A 16,385-nucleotide genomic window follows, 5' to 3' on the forward strand; every position below is an offset into this window, starting at 1 on the left:
GATGAGGGAATATAATCATGTGGAAAGGCTAGAGAGGCTGCGATTATTCTCCTTCGAACAGAGAAAGTTAAGGAGAGATTTTATGGAGGTGTTCAAAATTAAGAGGGGTTTTGATAGAAGGGTTTTGAAAGGGCTCTGAGATGCTACCCTGCATGGAGGGTGCTATATAAGTGCAAGTTGTTGTTGTTTTGTTGTTATAGAGTAGATAGGGAGAGACTGTTTCCTCTGGCGGGTGGGTTGGTAACCCAGATTTAACATAATTGGCAAAAGAACCAGATGGGAAACAGGGAGAATTATTTTACCTAGAGGGCTATTACTGTCTGAAAGGGTGGTGGAAGCAGATTCAATAATAACATTCAAAGGGGAATTGGTTAGGCACTTAAAAAGGAAAACTTTGTAGGGCTATGGGGTAAGAGTGGAGGAGTGGGACTAGTTGATTTCTCTTTCAAAGAACCTGGCACAGATACGATGGGCCAAATGGCCTTCTTCTGTGATGTAAGGTTCAATGATTCTGGGAGTTTGATGCAGCAAGCAATGCATTCTGCATTCTTATGAATAATTCTGAGTTGATGCTCGAAAACTGATAAGGCAATGAAAGCTAAATTTACATACTTTAGTGGTCATGTTACAGTTGAACAAATAGGAAAGAAAGCAATCTAAAAATATCAGCCTTCTTTGGTTTAGAAACTGTGAATAACTGATTCTGATATGTCTTCTATGAATAATTGAAAACATTTAAGATACAATTTTTTGCTTTTAGTTTCTCTGCTAAATTTCTGATCACCTGAACGCCTATAACATCAAGATATCTTGAGGTATCTCAAAGCATTTCACAAGAAATTGTGGTTTACTAAATTAACTATGTATTTAATAATCCTTGCATTTGATATTTTCGTATTTCTTATCTGCCTTATTAGTGGACAAACATGACAGCCATTTTAAACACTGCAGGGTTCCACAAAGAGCCATGGAATGAATATTCCAGGAGAAACTTGCTTCTCTTTCCAAATAATAAAACCATAGAAATTGACAGTAAAGAAGACAGCCATTCACCCATTGTGTCTGTGCTGGGTCTTTCAAGGAACAACCCATTCAGTTCCATTTACCTGGCTTTATATCCAAATCCCTGCAATTTTTTTCCTCCTGTAGCCGAGTCCTGTAGCTTAATGGTTACTCACCTCACCTCGCAAGTGAGAAACCTGGGTTTGAATCCCAGCAGGACCAAATGTTTGGCAATGTTTCCTTACTCCACACACCTCTGTTTACCTAGTAGTAAATAGGAACCCGGTTGTTAGTCGATTGGCGGATCGCTTTTCAGCGGTAATAATTCCTTAAAAAAATAATAATAATAAATTGGTCACTGAATCCATGACTGTTTGTGGGACACTGCTGTGCACAATTGACTGCTGCGTTTCGCCCACAAAATATACAGTAATTCATTTTACAGTATATTCTGTGAAGTGCTTTGAGACGTCTCAAAGAGGTGATAAGGTACTATATCAAATGCAAGGATTATTATTATTATTAGTATTAATATTATTATTATTATTCTATCTAGTCCGCTCTTGAAAGCTAATATAGATTTTGCCTCAACCACTAAACCTGGCAAGGCATTCTACATCCTAACAATTCTCTGCATAAAGAAAAAATATTCAGAACTCCCCTACCCTCACCTTTTTGCTATTAATGGTGGAGCAGAGGGTGCGAGGGACAAGCAGGAGGCCTCTGCCAGTCGAGTGGAGGTGGCAAGTAGTAGATTGGGGAGTGAGGGGGTAGGAGAGGTAGGGAGGTGCCAGGGAGTGAAGGGATTTGAACATGAATGTGAATATCTTGAAGTCAACCCATTTGGTGACAATCAGACTCAGGCAATGTGGCGGAGGTGGAGGAAGGCCGTCCTGGTCAAAGACCAGATGTGGTGGAGGAAGGACAGCTGGTGGTCGAACTAGATTGCTGACTGGTTCAGTGAGTCTCAAGGAGAACCCAGGGAGGTTGAGGAGTTCAGATCACAGGAGTGAAGACATTGACTGGAGCCAAGGAGTACAGCTTCCATTTTACCTAGAAGGTTTAATCTAATCTGAAGAAACTGGTGTGGTGCACAACAGGTAGAGGAAAATCTACATTGGATTTTCTTTGTGTGTGATCAAGAGTAATGTTTGTGGGCTCGCTTGTTAACTGGCCTTTAGTCAGTTTCTCATATTCTCCACCATCTCAGTGCATGAGTCAGAGTCTAGCCATTTGTGTTTAGTGTTTGGTGTCAGCAGCATTGCACAGTGTTTACTGAATCAGCTGTAATAGAAATGTTACTGTGAATGTAGTACATTCTGTAATTTTTTATAAGTTGCCAGATGGCTCAGCGTGAGGTAATTGCCACCAGGGAAATGGCTCAGAAGCCGTAATGAAATTTGTTAGATGCTGTAAACAATAGCGCTAACTTTGCCTTAGATAGTTCTCCCCTCATTGTTTGCTCAAGGCTCTCAAATTCAAATCAAGGATCATTCGACAGGTGTTGTATCCAAGTAGAAAACACACAAAATATAGAAACAATGCACATGTTATCATTTAAAAAAATCAAACATAATTTCTTTCTTGCCCAGTTACACCACAAGTTTGCATCAATTATGTTTGCGAAATAATATAAGGATTTGCAACAGAGATCTGAAAGTTTAATCTTCCTGGCTCTCTGTATAAGTAACTATGAACGAGAATAATAACAATAATAATCCTTGTGTTTGGTGTGGCACCTTGCACCATGCCAGGATGACATCTCAAAGTTCACAGGATATATTGTAAAGTGTAGTGACTGTGTATGTGTAGACAAACATGGCATCCCATTTGCACACCACAATGCCCCACAACTCCCACCCAAGAAGCGAATGACCAACTTTATTTGGGAAATTGTTGCCCAGCACTGCCTTCTCTTTAAGACCAAATAATAATTTGGTCATTCAATCCATGACTGTTTGTGGGACACTGCTGTCCGCAATTGGATTTACGGTATATTCTGTGAAGAGCTTTGAGACATCTCAAAGAAATAATATTGCACTGTATCAAATGCAACGATTATTATTATTATTATTATTATTATTATTATATTCCATGCAACTCACTTATATGTGAAAATCCCAGAGATAGTTTGTTGGCATGGAATGTGCACTCTCTTCCTGGGGGGACAGATCCTGCTTACTTAATTCCGGAAAGTATTACGCACAGGTTGGCAAGATCCAAGGTTTGGGGACACCAGAGTGTGCGATGGGGTACTGTTCGAGACTAACCAGCTAAAACCACAAAGCTTGCCATTGACATTGCTGTCTGGCAAGCTTTCCCACTGCTTCGACCATCCTACCCATTAGGGCTTTGGGTTAACAGAAGCTGAGTGGGATGACTCCCTGCCCCCAGTGACAGGTCTGTCCTTTCAGGTCCTGCCAATGAGCCAGTGCTGTCATCAGTAGTGCCCTGGAATACTGCAGACCCGCCTGGCTCAGGAACCAGACTACAGAGGACTGGTTCAATTCTGACATTCTGTTGCCAGGCTTTCAGCTCCAAGGAGATCCTGTTTATCTCACCCCTGAAGAGGATAGTCACTAGTTTGTCGTTCGACATCCGACAAGCTTGGGTTTGAGCCCCCACTCGGTGGACGGTAGGTACAAGACACGCCCTGTGAGCTTCCCGGTGGGCAACACAGCTCAGCAGGAAATGTGAGAAAGCATTGCATTGCCACCATTTTCCTGTCCGCAGCTCGGGCACATGACCCTTCCCATTGAGCGATGGAGGTGCGGAGTTTAAGCAGCAGCTGGTTGCCTCTCTGCAGGGCAATCGAGGTGGATTCCATCCAGGCACTGCATGTACAATCCCACTCATTCCCAAACCACACAAAACCTACTGAGTCACAGATTCCATCCCAATGGTCCATTCCTTCCAAATGTCAATCAAGCAAAAGCTCTAATCTATTGTTCCATTCCCACATTACGTCTCAAACTGCCCTCCTTCAGTCAGTTGTGCAGAAAGTTAGTCTACTTCCCAGGACAAGATGATGAAGTAAATAGATAGTATGTTTTCAGCATGTGTGATGACACTGATTTCTGGATCTGTAATGTTGCAGCTGTTATACTGGAGCTCAACACTGCAGTGACAAACAATCTCTCTGGATGGATCTCAGCACATCCGAGTGTGATGTAGTTCCTGAGATGACTACACTGCTACATTTGTCTATGAAGTACACAGTCACTACACTTGATAGTATACATTATGAAGCACATTGAGACATCCTGCTGACACAAAACGCACTATTCCAAAGGCAATAATTATTATTTATGATTATGTTATAAGTTAAAGCAGTATATATAAGGCATATTATTGCATTCTGTAGCACTAAAAGTTACAAAACTAATTGATAACACAGAACATATTTAATGAGTTAGGGACAGAACAGGAAAATATGGTGGAGAAGATCATCTTGTAGTGTACTGGATAATAGGGAACGTTTCTAGGTTCTTGGCCTGACAAATAACCAAAGACCCTAAAGGTTTCAAAGCAAACAGTTTGTAATCTCTCAGAAGAGTTGAAAACTGACTTGGGAATGAACAAACAAATTGTGCAGTAAACACGGCCTTGCGCATAGCAGTGAGTGGTAGCTGCTTTCTTCTATACTCAGGAGATGTTCTACAGGTGTTGCTTGTGCACAATTTCCGATGATATATGATCAGGTTATAGCTGCTTTGCTGAGGTGAGACAAATTGCTTTGTCTATTTCCCTGGCACAAGGGAATGGCTTGGTAACAACAACTTGCATCCCTATATGCAGGATAGTGTCTCAGAGTGACAGTGCTGCCAGTGTTTTGGACAACTTAAATACGGTGTTAAATATCCATCCAGCTTCTAATCCATGAAAAATGTATTTCGTGTCAATGTGTTTTTTTCTCTCACCACTACTGCCAGGGAATAATAATATGCTTATTATTATTAATATTATATGCTTGTATTTGATATAAATCGCATCACACTAAAATATTTCGAAAGTGCTTCACAGATGTTAAGTATAATGTCTATATTTGTGGCAAACACAGCCGCCAATTTTCATACACGAAAAGATCCCAAAGCACCATGACTTGAATGACCGTTTTATTTTGGAGGATAGTTGGCTTGGACAGCAGGAGAAACTCCTTCTCCTTTCCAATAGTGTTACAGAATCTTTAACATCCACCAACAAGCAGCAGTGGCCTTGGTTTAAGGTCTCATCTGAAGGACAACACCTTTCACAATGTATCACTCATAGAATCATAGAATTATACAGCAGAGAAGGAGGCCAATCGGCCCATCGTGTTTGTGCTGGCTCTTTGAAAAGTGCTATCCAAATCAATCTCCCGCTCTCTCCCCATAGCCCTGAAAACTTGTCCTCCCCAAATAATTATCTAATTATTGCTCTACTTGTAATCAACAGAAGTTTCACCGTGAACTGTGAGTTAAAGTCTTGACAAAGAGCCTGAACCCACGAACATCTGCCTTAGAAATAACAAGTCAAGCTGATACTCACAAATCCCCATTGACAAAAATACAACAGGTCATTTATGGAGCTGTTTCAACTGGAGTCTATTACTGGAGTCTATTTTGCTGTATATCTCAATGGGTATCACTTAGAATTACCATCAACCCACAAGAATTCTGCTCCAGAAGTAGATTGTGAGTGAGTAGGGTTTCTGCAGAACAGTGTAACTTATACCTAGTAACAACAACAAAATGACATTTATAGAGCGCCTTTCACATCGGGCGACCGGACACACAGGGCTCAGGACCCGAGCATGGGGTAGGGGTGGAGTAGGGGTGAGGGAAGGCAGAGAGGTGAGAAGGCAACTGAAGGCACGATTGAAGAGGAGGGTCTTGAGACCGGCCTTGAAGGAGGCGAGGGAGAAAGCGAGGCGAAGGGACTGCGGGATGGAGTTCTGGGATGGAGTGTGGGGTCATAGAGGCTGAAAGCCCGGCCTCTGATGGTAGTGCGGGTCGGGCGAGAGACATAGTGCAGGCCGGAGCCCGCTGAACGGAGGGAAGTAAGAGAGGACAAGGCCATGGATGGTCTTGAAAGTGAGGACAAGGATCTTGAATTCAATCCTCTGGGGGATGGGGAGCCAGTGCAGTTGGGCGAGGGTGGGAGTGATGGGGTCACGGAGCCTGGTGCGCGAGAGTACACGAGCTGCAGAGTTTTCGATGATCTGCAGCTTGTGAAGGGAAGCGTTGGGAAGGCCGATGAGGAGGGAGTTCCCGTAATCGAGCCTTGATGTGACGAATGCGTGGGTGAGGGTTTCGGCAGCCTGAGGGGTGAGGCAGTGGCACAGTTTTGCAATGTTGCGGAGGTGGTGGTATGCAGTGCCGGTCATGGCGCGGATGTGGGGGAAAAGGACATTTCAGGGTCAAACAAGATACCCAGGTTCCTGACTGGCTTAGTGAGGTTGAGTGTGCAGCCGTGGAGGCTGATGCTGCCAGCGCCTGAGATGCGGAGGTGCTGGCGTGCGCCAATCAGGAGGGCCTCAGTCTTGCTGACCATAAGCAGTCCCCATTTTTATGTGACTCAGATTCTTTATTTAGGAATCTTGTTCAGAAATACCGCATATTGGACCCCATTAGATTACATTGTGTCAGGTGGTTTAATTTACCATCACTAGCGAAAAAACATGTGAATAACCTAAACATGCTATTCTAGTAAATGGGAAAAGTACATAATCACAAAAGAGCTTGAATAATAATATTCCTTGCATTTGATAAAGCATGTTATCACATCATCGAGAAGTCTTAAGAGCTTCAGAGGATATACTGTAAAGTGGATCGACTGTGTATTTTGTGGGCAAAATGCTACGAGGAAAACTGCATAATGCTTAACATGTAACACAGAGTTATGACGGGTTTTAAAATCACTTCATTGTTAAGACAAGTGTGCCATCTGGAGGCAACAATGTGAGAGTTCTAAATGTTTTGTTTTGAAGATGACCGGGTGTAAAACTCAGCAATTCACCATGGGATTCCTCGGGTAAGGACTTCCAATTCAGAAATAAGGAAATATGATCATGGTGACCCACTGGAAACTTGTCTCCAGAAACAGACTGTGTCAGAACAGAATCCTGTAGAATTGTGTCTGGGACTCAGAGCTCTCACTAAAGAATCCGATAGAAAATCACTGAGTTTAAGCTCCTGTAAATGTGTGTAAAAATGCAACTGAAGTGACTGATAATCACTGATTATCATAAATATAAAATCTGAAGCCTTTAACTTCCATATATATGCTATATTTTAGGTAAAATAATTGTTTTATATTATTATTGATAGACAGTTCGCCTACAAGATGCACAGTCACTGGACTTCACAGCAAATGCTGTGAGGTGCTTTGAGATGTCTTGTTAACATGAAACCCACTACATTAGTTGAAAGTATTATTATTCATTTATCTTATAGCAGAGTATTACATTATGATTAATTTGGAGTTCACAATTGTATAACTTCATCATAGAAAGTTACAAAAGTATTTATCAGTATTGTCGCAATTTTTCTCCATAAAACACACGCTTTACAGTATATCCTGTGAAACAATTTCAGATGTCCTGCTAAGGTGAAAGGCTCTCTACCAAATGTAAGGAGTATTATTATTTTTTGATAACAATGTCCCTTCACACTATTTCTAAAACTTGATGTAATACATCATAAAAATAATATGTTATTAAACAAATTTTACTCAGGGATTTTTTCCTGGTTAATCCCAGATTTTACAGACAACTCTCTCATCACCACAGGATGTCTGACTGTAACAGAAAAAGTACGTTCACAATTATTAATTATTTACCTGGACTGGGAGAGCTCACTGTTATAACTGTCCTGTTAGAAGTGATCTGCACAAAAGAAATAACACAAACATCAGAAGCTCCTGTCCTCACATAAAAGTGTTATTTCAAAGAACTATCATAATTTGAGTTAGGAGAGAAATAACGTATGAACCTCAATGGTTATTAAAGACATTGAAATACCTCATCATTATTTAGAAGCCAAAATGTCACCTTTAGCTCCTTTCTATTCATTTTGTGCTGCTTTTAAATGTTTTTGCTTGATATATGAAATGGAAGTCATTCCCATGCTACGCCATAATATCTAAAAATGAAATAATAATGTGGATTTGTGATGTAATTAGTAATTTTTAGGTATTTCTTATCAGATTCCTTAACTATCAAACTTCGAAAACTTTGAATGCGCTGACAGACGCATAATAATAATCCTTACATTTGATGTCGCACCTTATCACGTCTCAAAGCATTTCACCAGACTTACTGTAAAGTGTAGTGACTGCGTATTTTGTAGGCAAACATGGCAGTCAATTTCTGCATGGCAGTGTCCCATAGAGAGACATGAAGTGAATGACCCATTTTATTTTAGGGGATGATTGTCCAGGATCCAGGATCCTGGGAGAAACTCCCTTCTAATCCCATGTCAATGGATCTTTCCAGCTGAACAGACAGAATGGACCTCAGTGTAACATCTCATCCAAAGAATGGCACCTCCAAACATGCAGCGCTCCCCCAGCACTGCATTGGAGCTTCATCCTATAATTTGCTTGGACATCGCTGAGCAACTCATCATAGTGAAACTGATGCAAAGAATTGCACTTTGTGTAAATCTCCACTAGAGTGCAGCTGAGGCTTCTGAATGAGGTGCATTTGTAGGGAACACATACGTAGTTGCCACAACTTTTACTGACGACAGTGAATATGCTCTCTCTTTGGACCATCCACCTGCCCATCAAGACACCCAGCTCTCCTGTTGGACTCTGTCAGTAGGATGGGCAAATGAAGGCACAGATGTCCTGCCTAAAAACATAAGAACATAAGAATTAGGAGCAGGAGTAGGCCATTCAGCCCCTTGAGCCTGTCCCGCCATTCGATAAGGTCATGGCTGATCTTCTGACCTAACTCTAATTACCTGCCCTATCCCCATATCCCCTAATCCCTCTATTTTTTAACCTTCTTCTTCAGCCGTGCTTACGGCCACCTCGCCCACCCTCGGAGTCAGGCTCCACCACTGTTAAGCGCTCTGAGACGCCATCCTGAGTGGAGGGTGCTACGTAAGTCCAAGTTGTTGTTGTTGTACATATGCAATATTAGTTGAAGCATAGGGACAAAGCAGCTGTTGGCCAGGAGATGGTGCTGTTCACCACAAAAAGCTCAGATGTTGTGGGCAAGTCATCACCAAAGATCATTCAATAAGTTCCTCAAGATGCCCACCAAAGAATGGTAATACACATTCCAGTGTATGAGAGAAGTATGACCATAACACCAAAGTCAATGAAACTTCCTGTTAAGGTGGACTTCAAAGACCTTGTGATAATATTGAAAAACATTTTTCCAATTAAAAAATTGTAGTCACGTGACTGTAGGACTTTGTGGTGCTCAATTGACTGCCATGTTTGCCTACAACTACACAGACACTACACTTGAGAGCAATTTAAAACATTTCAACCTTATAGGTGCCAGATCAAATCAAAAGTGTGTCTGAGTTGTGCGCAGGAAGATGGTGGCAATGCTCTCATGTGTTTCATGCTGAGCTGTGCTGTCCACCAGGAAACTCAAATGGAGTTCCTAATACCTGCCATCCACCTGGTGAGGACTCAAACCCACACTTGTCAGATGTCAAATGACCAAATCCCTGACTGTTCAGTGCCTTGGGACATCCTCCCGACATGAAAGGCGCTATACAAATGTAATTTTGTACTGTATTGGCTATACTCTTTGGGAGGATGTAAACAGGGTTTCCTTCAAGCTGATCAGGCTCCCAGGTGACATGTTTGGCAACAGATGTCAGAATCAACTAGTCAGTAGTCTGGTTCCTGAGCCATACGGACATGCGGTCCTCCGGGGCACTGCTGATAACAGCACAGCCAGCTTGGCTCATCGGTAGCACTTGGTAGGGCAAACCAGTCACTGGGGCAACAATTGTTCCCATCCAGCTCCTATTAACCTGCAAGCCAAAACCTTGATGAGTAGGGTGGTCCTAGCTGGACAAGCAGCGACTAAGCTTTCAATGCTAAGATATCCCAACACACACTCTTGTGTCCCCAAGCCTTGGCTCTTGCTAACCTGTGCCCAATACTTTCCGGAATTCAGGTAAGCAACAACAACAACAACAAGATTCCATTTATAGAGCGCCTTTCACGTCGGGAGGACGTCCCAAGGCGCTGTACAGTTGGGTCAGGACCCGAGCAGGGGTGAAATGGTCAGGGTGAGGGGAGGGAAGGGAGGGAGCGAAGAGGGGGTAGAGAGTCGAGAGGGGAGCTGAAGGCACAGTCAAAGAGAAAGGTCTTGAGACCGGCCTTGAAGGAGGAAAGGGAGGAGGCAAGGTGAAGGCACTGGGGGATAGAAGCAGAATGAGCACTCTGTGCTTATCGGCCTTCCGAACTCTTCCATCCTCATCGGCCTTCCGAACTCTTCCCTTCATAAGCTGCAGATCATCCAAAACTCTGCAGCTCGTGTACTCTCACGCACCAGTCTCCGCGACCCCATCACCCCCACCCTCGCCCGACTCCACTGGCTCCCCATCCCCCAGAGGATCGAGTTCAAGATCATCGTCCTAACCTTTAAGGCCATCCATGGCCTTGACCCTCCTACCTCTCTGACCTGCTGACTCCCTACCAACCTGCCCGCTCCCTCCGTACATCAGGCTCTGGCATGCTCCATGTCTCCCGCTCGACCCGCCCTACCATTCCAGCCTCTCTACCCCCACACTCTGGAACTCCATCCCTTGGTCTCTTCCCCTCGCTTCCTCCCTTGCCTCCTTCAAGGCCGGTCTCAAGACCTTTCTCTTCGACTGTGCCTTTGGTCTTCCTCCCACCTCTCTGCCTTTCCTCACCCCTACACCACCCCTCCCCCATGCTCGGGCCCCGACATCTGACTGTTCAGCGCTTTGGGACATCCTCCCAACGTGAAAAGCGCTCTATAAATGTAATGTTGTTGTTGTTGTTGAGCCTACCAGGGACAGAATGCCCATTTGAATCCAATAAATATTAATTTGAATTTCCATGTCTAGGTGGGATGCATGGAATTCTCAGTTTCGATTGGATATTGTTAAGCATGGAGATGGATTTCTGCAATCAGCTGACCCCCACCCCAACAATTAAATGATTTGTTTGAGTTAAGTATGCTTAGTTTTATTAGCTAGAGTCAAGCTGACCTGCAGAATTACAAAATCTTGATCATAAAATGTTCTTTTGATTACATGAAGGTTGCTTATGCCTGTTAGTAGGTCTCAAAATGACTTGCACAACTGCTATCTTGATTATAAATGTTGTTTTAGTTAAATTCAGCTGAATTGCAGTACTTCTATCCAAGCATAATGGGTGTCACAGGATAACTCGTATAACACAAGATAAAATAGTATGAGGAAATATCGTTATGCTGTGTATTGTATTATGAAGAGTTAAATTGGCTAAGAAAGAAGTGAATTTGTTATTGTAGTTGGAATTTGTTGTGTCGTGATAGTCCTGTGGTTTACTCAGAGTCAGCCCAAGGCCAACATGATTAGAATATTCAGATGGGTGAAACCGTGCTGACGTACCCTCAGTAGCCTAATGTTACAGGACCAAGGAAAACAGAAACAGGAAGAGGTCATTCAGCATATTCATCAAGGATATGTCACCTCTCGGCTGAACTATTCAAATGCCCTCCTCGCTGGTCTCCCCTCCACTATCATTCATAAAATCCAGGACATCCAGAACTCTGCCGTCCACATTCTTACCCGTACTAAACTCCACTCCCCGATTACCCCAGTCCTTGCCAGACTGCACGGGCTGCCTGTCCCAGAGAGGATCGACTTCAAGATCCTCACTCTTGTCTTTAATTCCCTCCACTCCTCTGCACCCTCTCTGACCTCTCTCCTCACTACAGTGCCCGTTGCCTTCGCTCCACTGGGTCTGGCATCCTCCTTGTCCCCCGAATCCTCCGCTCCACCATTGGTGGCCGAGTCTTCAGCCACTATGCCCCGAGGCTCTGGAACTCCCTTTCTCACTCTCTTCACCTCGCCCTCTCTCTTCCTATTTTCAGGTCTTGGCTAAAGACCTTTCTTTTCTACCGAACCTTTGGTCACCTTCTTCCCCCTCCCCCTGGCTCGGCCCCAACATCCATTATTGGGAAGCGCTCTGAGACGCCATCTTGCGTGGAGGGCACCATATAAATTCAAGTTGTTGTTATTGTTCTTGTATTCCACTAGTCATTAGATTTTGGTAGATCTTTTAATCTCAATACTCCACCCATTGTGCCATCCTTCTTAATATCTCTGTATGCTACTTATCTGTCTTTCACAAAGTCACAAGATTGGTTTGAATGAAGAAGGCATTTCGACCCATCTGATCTCATTCCTCAAGAACACTAACCATACCATGAATTTGGTGTCCTGGCCTCAAACCTCTTCCTGGCAACCTGTTCCAGTCATTAATTACCCTCTGGGCAAATAAAATCTTCCTGGTAGCTGTTCTGAAATTACCTTTTGCATCTCTAAACCTATGTCCTCTTATTCCCCTGTCCTGGTGTATCCTGGAGTATTGTCCTGGGTTCATTTTTACAATCTCATTTAAAATTTTATATACCTAGAATAGGTATTCAGCCCTTGGCGTTGATGCCATTGCATAAATGTAACTGAAAACTCCAGCAAACCGCTTCCTCGTTTAGATAAACGGCCAGTGTCTGTCTGTCTGTCTGTCTGTCTCTGTGTGTGTGTGTGTGTGTGTGTGTTTGTCAGTCTGTCTGTATGTCTGTCTCTGTGTGTGTGTGTCTGCCTGTCTCTATTTGTCTGTCTGTTTGTGTATGTCTGTATGTCTGTCTTTTGTGGAGTCCCGTAGCTCAGTGGTTAGAGCACTCGCTTTGCAAGTGAGAGACCTGAGTTCAATTCCAGGCAGAGGGCGAAACCTTGGGCAAGTTTCCTTACTCCACACGCCTAATAATAATCCCTCCAAAACCCAAAACAATGATAAATTGGTCATTTTCAATCTACGACTGTTTGTGGGACATTGCTGTGTGCAATTGGCTGCCGCGTTCGCCCACAAATATACAGTCAATTCACGTTACAGTGTGTTCTGTGAAGCGCTTTGGGACGTCCTCCCGACGTGAAAAGCGCTATATCAAATGCAAGGATTATTATTATTAATAGGGTGACCTTATTTTGTAAACCAAATCCAGGGAAAGATAGCAAAAAAAAATGAACTCACAACAATTCCTGATGCTGGCAGTACTGGAGAAGATAGTTGGATTAATGGCTGTATTTCTCTGATGAGTGTATATGTTTTAAAATTTTATTGTTCTTGCTCAGTTTGTTGCTGAAATCAAGACAGGACAGATTTGGCCCCCAGGGATACAATACCTCAACTGGTGACTGTCTCCAGAAATTGGGGATGAATGGTCACCCTACTCTATAAGGTCCCCTCTAAGTCATCTTCTCTCAAGCCCAAAGAGCCCTACCTTGTCTAATCATTGCTCATATGTCATTCCTCTAGCATTGGGGATCATCCACATTGCTCTCCTCAGCACTTATCTAGGTTCTTGGCAATTCTGTCATCGTCATGGCAACTAGAACTGTATGCAGTGCATATTATTACTGTTTAAACATCGCTATATATTCTCTCTCTGAAGTTTTCTGGTGAAGAGCCTTTCAAAACAACCCTTTTGTGAAGAAATGATTCCTGATCTCAGTTCTAACCCTCTTATTTCTGATTTTAAGACCGTGCCCCTTGTAATAAATCTTTCTACCAGAGAATAGGGACATCCATTATTTAACCTGCCAATTCCTTTCCTTACTTTCAATAGCTCAATGAAATCACCCCTCAAAATAATAATAAATCCTTGCATTTGATATAGCGCCTTATCGCGTTGTTGAGACGTCTCAAAGCACTGAACAGAATATATTGTCAAGTGAATTGTCTTGTATATTTTGTGGGTGAAATGTGACAGCCACAAAGAGACGTGGATTGAGTGACCAAATTTTTTTTCAGGGATTATTACCCCTGGAAAGCGATAGGTTTCTGAATGCTTTCAGAGCAGTCACAAACATGTGCCAACTTACAACCACAGACTACCCAGGCACTTATTATAGCCCTTTCATAGCCCTTTCAACCTAGATATTAATCAAATGACCCACCTCAGCATTTCCTCCGAGACTGGTATATCAAGTTATGCAAAGTTCGCTGACTACCCTCACAAACATTGCATGAATTAATATTGGCTCTCTCGATAATTGAGTTTCAGAGAAGCGAGGTACAGATACGTAACCTGGAGCTGGAGAGACAGATATGACATTAATTCCAGGCTATCAATGTCCTCTGCAACAAGTCTGTCATCGAATAGAAAAAAAATAATGGTGATTTCTTGAGACTGGGCCATGAACCATGACAATATAACGGTCATAGCGCAATTCCCTTCATTCTATTATATATTTTGTAGTCTGAGCTTTAAAACCGTCTTGATGCCTCATTAATTCTACATTCTGATGGGCTTTGAAGTCAAATTATACTGAGGATTAATCCTAAAGCAAACATAATTCACAGACTTGATTGCTGATATTTGATAGTCTGCCAGTACATTGTGTACTGTAACCTACTTGAAAGATTTTGCAAACTTGTCCTTGTCAAGATATGTGTGCTGTATGAAAAGACATCCCACAGTGGATTCATCAGACGTCTGGCAGCAGGGATTCTTCATTTCACAAATGTGCTGGCTTGTAAATGAAGATGAAGGCTTTAATATATTGCAGCGGGTTTTGTGATAGAGAGAAATAACAGCTGATCATCAACCATGACGTAAACATATCAAATATGTTAAGGAAAAACAAACCTGCCCCACGCCCGTGAGGAGGTCACTCTCACAGATGTGAGAAATGTGATCTCAGCCAAGATCCCAGTCCGATTCTGTGTTCCCACAAATAGAAATGCCCATTTGTAACTTCCAAATTCCTTCCAAAGGAAAATCCCTGGTCTCAGTCGAGGTTGACATTCCAGTGCAGGGCTGGAAAAGCGCTGCATTGTTGAAAATGCAATCTTTTGCATGAGACATTAAATCCATTTGCCTGTTCAGGTGCACCTGAAAGATCCAATAACATTATTCGAAAAGACAAGGGAATTTCTCTCAGTGTGCTGGCCGACAGTCCTCCAAATAAATTTGGTTGTTGACTTTATAGTTGTTTATGGGACAATTGGACAACAACAACAAAATGACAACAACAAAATTACATTTATAGAGCGCCTTTCACGTCAGGAGGACGTCCCAAAAGGCTGAACAATCAGGTGTCGGGGCCTGAGCATGGGGGAGGGGGGGTGTAGGAGTGAGGGAAGGCAGAGACGTGGGAGGGCAACCAAAGGCACGATCGAAGAGAAGGGTCTTGAGACCGGCCTTGAAGGAGGCAAGGGAGGAAGCGAGACGAAGGGACCGTGGGATGGAGTTCCAGAGTGTCCGACAAATCTGGCTGGACCTCCTCAAAATTTACCGCTCCACTCTAGCCTCGGCCAAGTCGTCCTTCTACTCCAGGATAATCCTGGAGGCGAAGAACAACCCCAGGCTACTGTTTTCCACCACATCCCGACTCCTCCGTCCCCCCCGCCACCCCGCGCAGGTCATCTCCTCCAACCTTCACTGCGAGGAGATGCTGGATTTCCTTGAATCCAAGATCAAGGGAATCCGCTCCGCGGTCACTTCCCCTCCAACTTCCACCCACCACCCACCCCTTCCCTCCCACACTCCGACTCCTACCCATCCTCCCCTACACACCTTCGTACCCGTTTCCCCACCCTCTGTCACTGAACTCATCCTATCCCTAAAACCAACCACCTGCTCCCTTGACCCCATCCCCACTCCACTCCTTATCTCCCAGCTCCACTTTCTTGCCCCACACATCACTGACATCATAAACCTGTCCCTCTCCTCTGGCTCTGTCCCCATTCCATTAAAAACTGCCATCATCACGCCCACCCTGAAAAAACCCTCCCTTGATGCGTCGCAGCTATCAAGCTACCGGCCCATCTCCAACCTCCCCTTTCTCTCCAAGGTCTTGGAAAGAGTTGTCGCCTCCCAACTGCGCTCTTTCCTCTCCACCCATTCTCTTTTTGAACCCCTTCAGTCAGGTTTCCGTGCTGCTCATAGCACAGAAACTGCCCTGGTCAAGGTCACCAATGATATCCTGACCATCTGTGACCAGGGCTCCCTCTGTCTCCTCGTCCTCCTCGACCTATCGGCAGCATTCGATACGGTCGACCACGCTATCCTACTCCACCGCTTGTCCTCCCACCTCAACCTTCAAGGCACTGTCCTTGAATGGTTTAGCTCTTACCTTTCCCACCGTCTTCACTTCGTCTCAACGAATGGCTTCTCCTCCACCCCCCGTACT

This window comes from Callorhinchus milii, unplaced genomic scaffold (genome assembly GCF_018977255.1).
Source record: "Callorhinchus milii isolate IMCB2004 unplaced genomic scaffold, IMCB_Cmil_1.0 Scaffold1, whole genome shotgun sequence".
Taxonomy (NCBI): domain Eukaryota; kingdom Metazoa; phylum Chordata; class Chondrichthyes; order Chimaeriformes; family Callorhinchidae; genus Callorhinchus; species Callorhinchus milii.